This window comes from Mus caroli, unplaced genomic scaffold, assembly GCF_978045245.1.
Source record: "Mus caroli unplaced genomic scaffold, Mus_caroli_1 scaffold_7, whole genome shotgun sequence".
Classification (NCBI taxonomy): domain Eukaryota; kingdom Metazoa; phylum Chordata; class Mammalia; order Rodentia; family Muridae; genus Mus; species Mus caroli.
Window position 1 is genome coordinate 111,473 of NW_028227262.1, and position 14,531 is coordinate 126,003.

At 38.3% G+C, this 14,531-nt stretch overlaps 1 protein-coding gene across 5 annotated transcripts in view; it reads right to left on the minus strand.

Moving 5' to 3' along the window:
• Bicd1 (BICD cargo adaptor 1) overlaps positions 1–14,531 on the minus strand; it is a 131,929-nt gene that overhangs the window by 73,037 nt on the left and 44,361 nt on the right. The gene's annotated exons all lie outside the window — the stretch shown is intronic.

The window sequence follows — 14,531 nt, forward strand, 5'->3', positions numbered from 1 at the left end:
AGTACCCCCCACCCCCAAAACCCCCTGTCCTATCTCCCATCCTCCTCCCCCTGCTTCTATGAGGGTGTTCCTCCACCTACCCACCCACTCCCACATCCCAGCCATCAATTCCCCTATACTGGGGTATCCATTGAGCCTTCATAAGACCAAGGACCTCTCCTCCCATTTATGCCTCACAAGCCATGTGTACTCCTTGATTGGTGGCTTAGTCAGTGGGAGCTCTGGGGAGGTCTGGTTGGTTGATATTGTTGTTCTTCCTAGGAAGTTTCTTTAGGATTGCTTCCATAAATTTTAGAAAGCTTCCATTGTACTGGGTTACCATGCCACCCCTCAATTCTAGCTGTCTCTCCCTGCATTCCTTCCCCCTGCCCACCTGATCCTCCTGTTCCAGTCCCCACCACCACTGCACACATAAAATCTATTCTATTTCCCCAGGGAGATTTTCAAGGAGATCAGTGTGTTCCCCACTAGATCCCTCCCCCCTGTTACTTAGCTTCTCTGTGTTTGTGGATTGCTTATCCTTTGACATCCTCCCATCCTTGTGTTCGCTCTCACAAACAAACAAACAAACCAGCAAACAAACAAATCACATTCAATTTGTGTTACCCATATACTCATGACCATGACTCATGGTCAAACTCCCAGTGGCCAGCCACTTAAAATAACTGAGTCCTTCCCTACAACACCCCTGTCAGAAGCCATAATCTGTGAAGAGCTACACTTAAGCATTTTATCACAATTTTTAAAAACTCTCAAGCCAAACGTGGTGCGCATGCCTTTAATCCCAGCACTTGGGAGGCAGAGGCAGGCGGATTTCTGAGTTCGAGGCCAGCCTGGTCTACAGAGTGAGTTCCAGGACAGCCAGGGCTACACAGAGAAACCCTGTCTCAAAACAAACAAACAAACCAACAAACAAACCAACAAACCAACAAACCTCTCTTCAATAGCTTCCTGACTAAACAGTTTCTTTCTTTCTTTCTTTCTTTCTTTCTTTCTTTCTTTCTTTCTTTCTTTCTCTCTCTCTCTCTCTCTCTCTCTCTCTCTCTCTCTCTCTCTCTCTCCCTCCCTCCCTCCCTCCCTCCCTCCCTCCCTCCCTCCCTCCCTCCCTCCCTCCCTCCCTCCCTTCCTTCCTTCCTTCCTTTCTTTCTTTCTTTCTTTCTTCCTGGGGTGGGGGTGGGGCATTGCCACTGAAGCCTTTAATGTCTTTAATTCTCAATTGTGAGTCTGCACTCATCTATAACACTACAAAAGAAGCTGCCCTGTCCATAACAGCCAACGATAGCATGGACCATACTTTCATTACTTCTTAAATAGCCTCTAAGTTAATTTAGCACTCCTGAAATTTTTATCCCAATTCAATACCCAATAGCTTCTTGATTAAATATGTCAATTTAAGGCCTAATTTTTTTCATTTTTGCTATTAATTTTTAGGTTACCATGTAAAGTAATCGGGTTTCATTGTGCATCTTTATATGTGAATTATTTTCTTTGTTTTCATTTGTTCCTTTTCCCCACTTCCCTCTCCTGAGCTCTCTTACCCTTCCTCCCAGTGGTTCTTTCTCTTCCTTCACTCAGTCCTACTACTCATATGTCATATGGATTCCACTATCTTCTTTATTTCCTACCCCTTAAGATCCTTTTCCTTCCCTTTCATCTTTCATGATCACATCTAGTTCTTTCTCTCTCTCTCTCTCTCTCTCTCTCTCTCTCTCTCTCTCTCTGTATGCGTGTGCGTGTATTTGTGTCTCTGTCTCTCTGTCTCTCTCACACACACAGACACACACAAATTTGAAATACAGGTTCCACAAGTAAATATGTGCCATTTATCTTTCTGAATCTGGACAAGCTTGTTTTTTGTTTGTTTGTTTGTTTGTTTGGTTGGTTGGTTTTTTAAAATTAAGCTTTATTTTTAATTGTGTCTATTAGACAGTTGTCTGTGCATATGTGAGTGTAGGTGCCTTCAGAGTCTGGAAAAGGGCATAAAATATCCTGAAGCTAAAATTACAGGAAGCTGTGGGCTACCCAGTATGGATGCTGGGAATTTAACTCGAACCCTCTGAAAGAGCATGAAGCACTTTTGACAGCTGAACCATCTCTCAAGCCACAAGAAATTTTTTTCCTTTCCTTGATAGTTTGTAAAGGGTACCTCTGACTTGTTCAACAAATTCCCTTTTTAACTATCTGAGATATTTCAGAACTTCATTATATGCTAGATACACATAAAAGAAAACTTATGACAAACTAAACAAAAATAAACAAATATTTATAACTTAAAAAAAAAAACAGGGCTGGGGAGATGACTCAGCAGTTAAGAGCACTGACTGCTCTTCTGAAGGTCCTGAGTTCAAATCCCAGCAACCACAGCAGACTTTGTTAGCCCCAAAAGTCTGTCCACATTTTATTGCTATCTCCCTCATTGTACTCCCAGCTTCTGCCCAAATTAACACAATCCAAATATCACATTTTTCATTTTATTTATTCTTCATTGCATGTGTATACATGTTAAAATATATTGTATATTACTTTTAAATTTATATGTTAGAAATCTTCCTTATGTATCCTGTTGCAGTTTGCTTTTGTATTACAAATTTGCAAAATCTATTCCTTTTGCTTACAATATTGCATCTTTCACTGCTATAACCTAATGTTTAAATCTTCTAATCTACCTGAAATTTATTTCTGCTGATGACATAAAATACAGATTCTAATTATTTTCTGTATAAAACATCAATTTCTCTCAATCTCTTTAATGCCACTCCTTTCCAAGTCAGCCATAAATCATAATGGTGTGTGTCTGCTTCAAGGATATCCCATGATATCTCACTGGTATTCAGAAGGTACTGAAGTTAGGAGAGTTCCACTGAGAAGGAAGAGGAATCTGACATAACTATATTTATTCACTAAGTTCTTTAATATTTTTAATTTTCAGTATCTAACTGAAAGTCTCTTTTAAGACATACAAGTGGCAATCTACAGATGGCAACATTTGTACAAGAGTAAACTTGTTCTCATGTTGAATTTAATGAACATAGAAGTATTTTCTTTCTGTAATATATACATATTTTTAAATATATGTACTATTAAAGGAAAAATATGACTACAAATCTTAGAATTTTTCTTTCTGAGAGTAATGTATATTTACATTTATAATTTATACTTATAAAATATTTACAACTTTTGTATTTTTATATATAAAATAGTATTTTTATATTTATTTGTTTTTAGATTTTTATATATTTATGTATTTATTTTATACTTATAAAGTAATTAAAGAATATGTGGGTAATAAAAAAGCTCCCACTTGTGTCATCTTCTACCTTGAAAACAGATAAACTCAAGATTTCCAAATCTTTGCCTGAAATCACTTGCTCAGTCCTGAACATTCATTGTTGCCCAACTATGGGTCTCAAAGTAGAATCTGTAATCTAACCTAGTAAAGTGCCTCTGACAGATATTCGAAGCTTTCTTTCCTTAATCCCTCTTGAAATTTCCAGTTCTTATCTTTTCTGGCAGTGTTATTCATCAATAAATCTTGATATTAAAATACAGATGGCTATAATCCCATAATTATATGGCTGGTGTATTTCTGAGGCTCTATATCAGCTTCTTTCCATTACATTAGAACCTAGACTTTTACTACTACTGATGCCATCCAAATACATAAACTTTAATAATCAATACATGGAAAAACATATGCGTAACAAGAAATCCAAAAAAAAAAAACCCTGCTTGCTTAGCAAAACATATCTATCTAGAAATAAAAGTGAAATACACATACTTCATAGTATTATAACTAGAAGGAAATTCTCTAGATATCTTATAGAGTCATGTTTTAATTTTTTATTTTATTATTTTATGTATAAGGGCATTTTGTCTACATGTATACCTGTGCATCACTTATAGGTCTGGTGCCCACAGAAGCCAGAAGAGGGTGTCTGATTCCTCTGGAAATAGAGTTACAGATGGTTGTAAGCCACTCAGTGGGTGCTGGGAATTAAACCTGAGTCCTCTGGAAGAGCAGTCAGTGCCGAACCAACATCCAGTTTTAAAAGCAAATATATATATATATATATATATATATATATATATATATCAGGGTTAGGGTTAGGGTTGTTATCGGGTGGCTATTTTTTCTGTCTTCTCCAGTGAATATCTTGGTTATTAAATGCACATTAAAAAGAAACTACTTTTTAGATCATTGTGTTATTTCCTGATGCTCTAACTATAACAGGAATATTTCATGTTCCTTTTCCCAATTAAAAATCAAGTGTTTATCCCCAATTACATTTTTCCCTAGTTTTCCTGCACTTTCTTTCTTCCATCTTTCTTGCTAATAGGTATTCGTTGAATGCATATTCACTAGAACACAAAATTGCTGGCTTCATTAAACTGTATGAAGAAATCTAGATGTTTTATTTATATGCAAATTTTATGTTAAATCAAGCCTATCTCTTTGGAGAACTTATTAAACCATTCATTCCACTCAGCTGAGAAATCATACTGGAATCAGCCTTTACTATAGTCTGCCTACACAAAAAGTTTGTCTCAAAGGGAGTTATTCTAGCTTAAGACTCAGAAAAGGAAAGCTTCTTTCCCGAAGATAGAACCATAGAAAAGAGGTTTGTTTTGTTTTGTTTTCTGGAAAACAGCTATTTCAAACTATTCCAGGGAGAAAAAAAAAGTCTTTTGTGAAAACCCAAACAAGAAAATAATGAGGGAATGTTTGAACTTCCCTTATTAACAGTAATTAGTATTGATGTTGAATTATCAAGGTGAAGTGTATTTTTTTATAATTCACTTTTGACAATGTAGAACAAATAAAGTCATTTTCATCAAATACAAAAAAGAGGGTTACAAAGATGGCTTAATGGGTAAGTGCTTTCCACACATATATTAAACTTGAATTCAATCCTCAGTACCTGTGTAAAAAATGTCAGGCAAAGCAGCACACATCTGCAATCCCAACACTAAGGGTGTAAATGTTTTTATTTCCTCAGAAGAGGAGATGAGATGAGAGCTGTACACAGGCTTTACAAATGCATGGCATAGGCTGAGCCCAGAGCATTTCTATCTATCCAGGCATAAGCCTGGAAGCTTCTAGTATCCATACAATCAAATCTTCTGCAAGCCCAGACCTTGAAGGCTTCAGTTTCCAGTCTCCATCTGCTAACCTAGGTCTAGAATGTTCTCAGCCTCCGAGACTTACTGCTGAATAAGCTTGCCCTTTCTAAATCTTTCTGCATTCTGACTGGCTGGTTCAACTAAGCTGTTCTGGCTCAAAACTCCTCTCCAAGCAAACTGGCTTCTCTCAGCTTCTCTCTGAATTGCTCAGTTTGGAAAAACTGCCTCTGAACTGACAAACTCAACTGTGCTGAACTGTACTATACTTCCAAACTCTACTGTACGGTCTCCACAAACTGTCTTATTCTCTCTCTGCACTGCTTGTGTACTCTCTTGTGAGAGTTGGGTGTGTGTTATCTTTGACTCATTCTGTCAAATCTCTGGTTTATCACTTTGTCTGTCCCTCAATTAGATGCCAATGTTTGGGATTAAAGGTGTGTACTAAAGGCACATGTATATTTCAACCAGAGAGATTAAAAGTGTACACTAAGGGTATGGCTGTATTCCAGCCAAATCATACAAGACTTGGGTCTTTGGATATGATTCCTTGCCAGAGTAGCCAAATTGCTGGATTAAAATTCCTCTACATGGGAATGGAAGGGGTAGGCAGAAATGGAAGAATTCCTGAGGTTTGATGGATAATCAGTCTGTCTCAATCTGAGATTGAGGCTCACTGAAAGACCCTTCCCCCAAATAAAGTAACCCTATTGTTGACCTCTAACCTCAGCACGCACACACATGTACAGATACACACACACACAAATGTTTGAAGAAGAGGAGGAAGAAGAGAAGGAGGAAGAGAAAAAAGGAAGAAGAAGAAAGAAGAAAGAAGAAAGAAGAAAGAAGAAAGAAGAAAGAAGAAAGAAGAAGAAGAAGAAGAGGAAGAGGAAGAGGAAGAGGAGGAGTTGGAGGAAGAAGAAGAAGAAGAAGAAGAAGAAGAAGAAGAAGAAGAAGAAGAAGAAGAAGAAGGAAATGAAGCATTCTTGGTTTTATTGTTTTCTTCTGAATTTAGGCATTTGCATTCTTATTGGTTAATAATATGCACTGGCTATATGTTTTGAGTGTTTCTTATTGTTCTCATAAAACAGGATGTTTTACTTCATTACTTCAATTTTTAAAAGCTGCCTAGGCCCAAAGTAACGTCTTATAGTAAGAGAGAGTATTATTTTAATTTGGTATTCAACAGGTTTAGTTGCCTGTGAGTGAATAAAGTAGCACAGACAGTATTCAAAGCTAAGTAGCAGAATCTACCTACCAACTACACCATGTTGTCTGTCTATGACAGACCTGTGTCAAGTAAAAGAACCCAGTAAATGGAGGCATAAATTTTTTGCAACCTACTTATAACAAGGGTTCAACTCTTCTCTAGCCCTCCACCCAGCAGAGGAAGAGAGAAGTTATTAGGACATGGGGAAAGTGGACCTGTTCAGCAATAGTTCTTTGCGGGGGTGGGGGGTGGGGGGGTGGTGAGTTCAATCCCATAGCAAACATCAAATATGATTCAGCAGCCGCAGACCAGTCCTCTAGGCAGGCAGACCCCAGGCACAAACCAGCAGCTACCATCCAGTCCTTTCAGCAAGCAGACACCAGACAGCTGTAATTCAATTCTGAAGAAACTACCAGGCTTGCCAACCAGCCTGAGGCAAAGCTGCAGAAGCAGCAACTGCCGCAGGAACTTCGAAAGCAGTTCTTGGGTGAGTTTCTCTCAATGTTGGAGTTATCACAAGTTGAGTTCCACAACGATATGTAAGGCAAACCAACACATGCATGTCTTTAGCGAAGAATAGTGAGGTGGGGCAAATCAAACCAAAGTTCAGTGCTCCATTGTCTGTGAGGTCATATTTATATTTGTTCATTCTGGGTCCTTTCATGTGTTTGCTATATCCAAACATCCTTTCACCTATGTCTGCTTCAGGAAAAGATTCTTTCACATTTGCTTTAGCAAGACATCATTTCACCTGTGTGCCCAGCAAAATATCATTTGACATAACTAACTTTTCAAAGAACTAGAAGTTTCCACTTCAAGTAAATGCAAAAGATAAGCAAGTGTGAGACACTCAGAAGACTGTAATAAGTTCCAGGCTAGCCTACGCTGCATAGTGAGATTCTGTCTGACAAAACAAAAACCACAAAAATATATGCATAAAACTTTTTCTCAGGTCCAATGAGAAGAGTATAAACAAACAAACAAACAAACAAACAAACGGCAGGCAACGTAAGAAATAGGCTTGACTAAAGTTAACCCATTACTCCTTTATCTCTAGCCTTGTCAGCCATGGTGAATAGGATTGTAAGTTGTTGACATATTATTTTCCCACCTCTTATTCAATAATGTTGATGCCCCTTGGGATAACAAGTTCCCAAGCTACAAAGCTACTTTCCCTAACTTTGCTGTTTTCTGGGGGTAAACAGAAGTTAGTGGATAGAAGGCAGAGAAGCTGTGTAAAATGAACCAATTCATTTGAGGTATCTACTTTCTTCCAGTGTAGGATACAAACATAATGGCTAGAGCACAGAAGCATTTGGAAACATAATTTTTTTGTCATGTAAGCCAGTCCTACAAATGGGAGAGGAAAAATAAATCTGAAAGTTTGTGATTGTAGAATTGCCACAGAAAACCCAAACTACTTATCTTGGAATTTTTTGTCTGTGAATCTCTTATAATATACGACCTAATCCTAACTACAAATAATGTTATATCTTACATAATCTTTGAACTCCTAATTATTGTCAGTAACTATGGTAATGGGCATGCTGGAGGAACCACAGTCACTGATGAAGCTTGTGTAGTATGGCTCACCTGTTAGCAGAGCTGTGATGAGTGTACCTTACAGAGGCAAAGCCAAGATAAGTAGGAGAAATGATTGCCTAGAATGGCACTTGCTGCCTCATCATGCCTGGTGCTATCGTGTTCTTTTTGTATTTAGCATGGTGTGATTACTTCATGGAAGATCCCCATTCTCCTCTGTTCAATTTACTGTAGTATATAATAATAAAAGTGATGATATCTCCAGGGTAATGTTTAGACTGAATGATGATGATTCATTTGAACTCTGGGAATAGTTTAAAGACGGGTGGTTAGGGCTTCTAATGAGGAATATATAGAAGATAGCAGTAAGCCTAGATAATACCTTCCCCCAGCTGGATGCAAGACTTATTGGGAATAGAAAATAAGAACAAGGAAGTTTCAGGCATTGTAAGCCCACAAGTCTTGCCTGTGGGAGATAGGCCAGTGATCAAAGAAAGCAATCAACTGTAACTATGGCTAGGTCTGTGTCTTCTAGCTATGTAGCTTACAAACGTAATTACAAGTTTTTGTTATGCACCTCAAGAAAACAGAGTTGTAAGAAGAAAAAAATTACCCTAATATGAGTAGGAAAAAAGAAAGTAGATGGTTAATTAGGCTAGCTGAGCAAAGCTTTGTAGAATAAAACAAAACCAAAAGTCTGCATACAGTTACTGCAAACTGCTGCCATCCAGTACAAGAAAACTGGCTGAAATATACTTGGCTTGCATTAACTTTGTCAATCAATAATGAAAGAATTATTGCTTTGGGGTCAAGATGTAATTATGGGGGAAAATGGGGGAGTTGTTTAACCACATGTGGGTTTCTGAGGAAATTATTTTTAATATATGTCTTGTGACTATGAGGTGATTTTTTTTTCTGCATAAAGACTTTTGTTCTGAGTAGTATATGAGGGATAAAAGAAAAAATAAAATCAGAGAAAATTAGAGCTTCCTAAATCCATAACATGTCTCTGCGTCTTCTTGTAGTCGATTCTACATTTCCTCCTTGGAATCCCTGAGCTGCTGAAGCTGAACTCTGGGATAGCTTCTTGCCAGAAATTTACAAGAACTCTTAAAAACATTGTTCTCATTCTTTTCTAACACATATTTTTATTCTCTACAATTCACCTCCACTGACCTCATATATTCATACATCTTTATCTCTCTGTCCTACATAAAAGTATGGTGTTAAGGTTCAGAGCACACATTGTTAACAGAAAGAAAGAGAATATCAATAAAGATCTAAATAATCAATGGATGTGAAAGTTAAAAACTGGGCCTGGCCGGGGAGTTGGGGTGGGGGTGGCGCACGCCCTTGATCTCAGCACTTGGGAGGCAGAGGCAGGCCGATTTCTGAGTTCGAGGCCAGCCTGGTCTACAAAGTGAGTTCCAGGACAGCCAGGGCTATACAGAGAAACCCTGTCTTGAAAATAAAAGCCAAAAAACAAACAAACAGACAAACAAACAAACAAACAAACTGGGCCTGAAATTCTGAAGAAGAAAAAAAATCATGGGCAATTAATTGGTGACACCAGGGCTCAGATTCAAGTCAATTTTGATATGGTTTATAACTGACAATAAACTGCAGATGAGGAAGGAGGAAGAGGAAGAGGAGGAAAGAGGAAGAAAGAGAAGGAGGAAAAAGCTTTTAGCTGAGAGTGACAAGTTTACAAAGGGCTTGGAGAAAGAAGGAAATAAGTAATAGCAATAGTATTACTATTGTTAAAGCACTTCAAGAAAACAGAGTTGTAAGAGGAAAAAAATTACCCTAATATGAGTAGGAAAAAAGAAAGTAGATGGTTAATTAGGCTAACTCAGCAAAGCTTTGTAGAATAAAACAAAAACAAAAGTCTGCACACAGTTACTGCAAACTGCTGCCATCCAGTACAAGATCTTTTTTATTCTATAAAGCTTTGCTCAGCTAGCCTAATAGTAATCAGGCTACTTGGAAGTTAGGGACCATAAAAAAGTCCTTTTACAGTTTAAAGGACTCAAAAGGAAACATGAAATAATGAAGTAAGTAGGTATAGAGGATCAGTCAATCATATATCCAAAAAAAAAAAAAAACAACAACAAAAAAAAAAACTGTGTATGTGCATGCAGAGCAAATTTACAAAAAAAGAATATCCAGCACCAGAATGTGAACATTCTGGCAATCCATCAAACTAGACAACTGCTGATGTTTATTATCAATGAGACATTCATGGCTTACTTGAACTGTATGGTAATTATTCAGGTTCCTCATTATGTTTGACAGTATTTTGGAACTTTTTTTTTTTGCCAAGAATGCTTTATAAGCATCCTATCATTCCCCCCCATAAGAATTTCTTTGGATTTTGGATTGGCTTGATTAGATTTTGATAGGGAGTTGGGGGGGTGGGTTGGTTTTGGTTTTTCAAACACAGATCTACTACCTCTGCTTCCCAGTGCTGGGATTAAAAGTATGTGCCATTACACCCAACTCCGTAAGAATTTTTTTGAAGCCTAAGGAAACTTTTGAGATAAATGGTCGTAATCTTCTTTCTTTCTTTCTTTCTTTCTTTCTTTCTTTCTTTCTTTCTTTCTTTCTTTCTTTCTTTCTTTCTTTCTTTCCTCTCTCTCTCTCTCTCTCTCTCTCTCTCTCTCTCTCTCTCTCTCTCTCTCTCTCTTCCTCCCTCCCTCCCTCCCTCCCTCCCTCTCTTTCTTTTCTTTTCTTTTTTCTTTTTTTCTTTTTGGTTTTTCGAGACAGGGTTCCTCTGTGTAGTGCTGGCTGGCCTTGAACTCAGAAATCCGCCTGCCTCTGCCTCCCAAGTGCTGGGATTAAAGGTGTGTGCCACCACTGCCTGGCTGATCCTATTTCTTATGCAATATAATCTTTAACCTTAAAGCTGCCTGATCGTCAAGGAAAATGTCTTCCACCCTTTGTAATATATATATATTTTTTTCTTTATTCACATTTCAAATGCTATCCCCTTTCCCGGTTTCCCCCCTCCCAGAAACCCCCTATCCCATCTCCCATTCCCTTCCCCCTGCTTCTATGAGGATGTTACTCCACCCACCCACCCACTCACTCCCACCTCCCCCCCGCCCCCCCCATCAATTCCCCTATACTGTGGGGCATCCATCGAGCCTTCATAGAACCAAGGACCTCTCCTCCCATTTATGCCTGACAAGGCCATCCTCTGCTATATATGCAGTTGGAGCCATGTGTACTCCTTGGTTGGTGGCTTAGTCCCTGGGAGCTCTGGGGGATCTGGGTGGTTGATATTGTTGTTCTTCCTATGGGGTTGCAAACCCCTTCAGCTCCTTCAGTCCTTTCTCTAACTCCTCCATTGGGGATCTCACACTCAGTCTAATGGTTGGCTGCGAGCATCCGCCTCTGTATTTATAAGGCTCTGGCAAGGCCTCTCAGGAGACAGCTATATCAGGCTCCTTTCAGCAAGCACTTCTTGGCATCCACAATAGTGTTTGGTTTGGTGACTGTATATGGGATGAATCCCCAGATGGGAAAGTCTCTGGATGGCCTTTCCTTCAGTCTCTGCTCTATACTTTGTCTCCATATTTGCTCCCATGAGTATTTTGTTCCCCTTTCTAAGAAGGACCAAAATACCCACACTCTGCTGTTTCTTCTTCTTGAGCTTCATGTGGTCTGTGAATTGTATCTTGGACTAATATCCATCTATCAGTGAGTGCATACCATGTGTGTTCTTTTTTGATTGGCTTACCTCACTCAGGATGACATTTTCTAGTTCCATCCATTTGCCTAAGCATTTCATGAATTCATCATTAAATGTACCACATTTTCTGTATCCATTCCTCTGTTGAAGGACATCTGGGTTCTTTCCACCTTCTGGCTATTATAAGTAAGGCTGCTATGAACATAGTGGAGCATGTGTTCTTGTTATATGTTGGAGAATCTTTTGGGTATATGCCCAGGACTTGTATAGCTGGGTCCTCAGGTAATACTATGTCCAATTTTCTGAGGAACTTCCAGACTGATTTCCAGAGTGGTTGTACCAGCTTACAATCCCATCAACAATGGAGGAGTGTTCATCTTTCTCCACATCTTCACCAGCATCTGCTGTCACCTGAGTTTTTTATCTTAGCCATTCTGACTGGTGAGGTGGAATCTCAGGGTTGTTTTGATTTGCATTTCCCTGATGACTAAGGATTTAGTTTCTTTAGTTTCTTTAGGTGATTCTTGGCCATTGGATATTCCTCAGTTGAAAATTCTTTGTTTAGCTCTGTACCCCCACTCTTTGTATTTAACATGTCTGCTAAAGAACCTAAATTCTTTTGTTCTTTTTTAATCTAAATATTTACTACTCTAAACTTCACTTATAAGCTAAATGTGTTCTATAACTCTAGAACTTAGGAGGTAGAAAAAGAAGGATCAATAGGCCATCCTCTGTAACATGGTAAATTTGAGGTCAAACTGGACTGCATTAAGTCCTGTCTCAAACACACACACACACACACACACACACACACACACACACACACACGCATGTGCACCAGATTCACTTTTAACACAATTCACAATTATTATTCTTCCACATACTTATCAAACTGTTTGCCCAAGTGAATAACCCCGTGTTCTAATATGAAAGTTGTTTGCCCAAAAGACAAAACTGTTTGTCTTGATAAATTGATTTGTAAGAGTTTCCTAAAGTAAGTATTGGAATTATTTATTAACTTACTGTCTTATCTTCCTAGGCAAGTACTTTTTGGGATAAAGAATTAGATTATATTGACACAAATATACACAGTCTGATACCTCACATTGCATGTGTGATTACAAGATGGTTAAGGAGGAAAAGTCTGATTGAAATAGAATTTTCAACCACAGATTTGTAAGGAGTGTAAGTTACCTAAACTTACAGGTTTGCTTTAGAATAAACTGAGATACATACAGTTCATAATCTGCTCAAATATATATCAATAAGAGAGTAGATACAATAACTCAGGTAGTTTTGTTTCCTAATTCAATATTTTATACACTTAGCTCCAGCTTTGTAATAGTTGTAAATATAAAAAATTAAATCCTGCCGGGTGGTGGTGAAACATGCCTTTAATCCCAGCACTTGGGAGGCAGAGGCAGATGGATTTCTGAGTTTGCAGCCAGCCTGGTCTACAGAGTGAGTTCCAGGATAGCCAGGGCTATACAGAGAAACCCTGTCTCGAAAAACCAAAAAAAAAAAAAAAAAAAAAAATCCCAATAACAGATTTTGATTTTAGATTTCTGACATTTTGCAAAGTGTGGAGGGCCATGCAGGAGGAACAACAAATGGCTTTAGAACTCATGGCCTACTGGTTAGCATAATCAGGATTGGTGCCCCTCAGAGAAGTATTGCCCTGAGGATTCCATGTCCTGAGGACTTCATGCTGTTGTGGAGTTCTGCTCAGCTTGTTGCCTTCACATCCATCCTGACCTAAGAATTGTATGAAAACTCTGAGAGGGTTTCCAGACCCTCACTGGGCAGTATCATTGGCACTCACAGTAATAGTGCCAGGACTCAGGAAATAGGCTCAGATTAAGAACATTTACCCTGGTCTACAAAGTGAGTGCCAGGACAGCCAGGGCTACACAGAGAAACCCTGTCTCAAAAAACCAAAAAAAAAAAAAAAAAAAGAACATTTACATTTGAGTTGAGGCAAAGCTCAGAGCAGGCTCAGCTGAGGCATGTGTCCTGACTAGCCCCTAGAAAGTTGTTTACTGGATTTTTTTTTTATTGCTTTGCTTGTTCCTTGACCCAGAACTGATCTTATCATTTTGCGTGAAGTGGTATAAAGGCGGACTGGAAAACAATAAGCCCTCTTCAGCCCCAGAACTGGCTGGGGTGAAGCTACAGTGCTGTCTCATTGTCTTTGTTCTTTTCAATCCTCACTCCTGCCCTGAGAACCTGTTGACGGACTAACTGGCTTGGTCACTTACTACCTAAAATTCTGTGGTTCAAAGCAGTAACTACTAGCCACATATGACCATTTAAGTTACAATTAATTTAAAAAAGAAAATTAAAAATTAATTCTTCAGTCATATTTTTATAGTTTTAGAGTAAAAATATAACTTCTACTTTCAGAAATGTTTAGGTCTATAATTGGGCATTTAACTACTAAATATATAACACCCCAGTAAATGCTAATAACAACAAAGCAAGGTCAGGACATATATAGTAGCACAACAACAATGAACCACAAAATTTCAGTGTCTTAACACTTTGCTGTGTTTGTTCCAGTCCATGTTCAAAGTGGTGTTTCTGGTCTCTTGGACACTAGATTTGGAAAAACAGGCTTTTCTAAATCCACCCCACCAATGGCAGAAGTAAGCAGGAATGAAGGAGGGAGGAATATGAGAGGGAAGAAGGATGGAAGGAAGAAGACGATAGAACATCTTGAATTTCATCATTCCTCTTTATAATTTAGCTACAAATACTTTTCTAGACCTATAAAGATGCAAAACCCTGAAATCTAAGTAACACAATAGAATTCTACACTTCCATAGCAATAGACTCTTGCTTCTGATTAACCCACATTTTACTATTTTCTGCTATAACTTATTTTTATTTATTATTAGATATTTTCTTCATTTACATTTCAAATGCTATCCCCTTTCCTAGTTTCCTCTCCGAAAATCTCCTAAATCC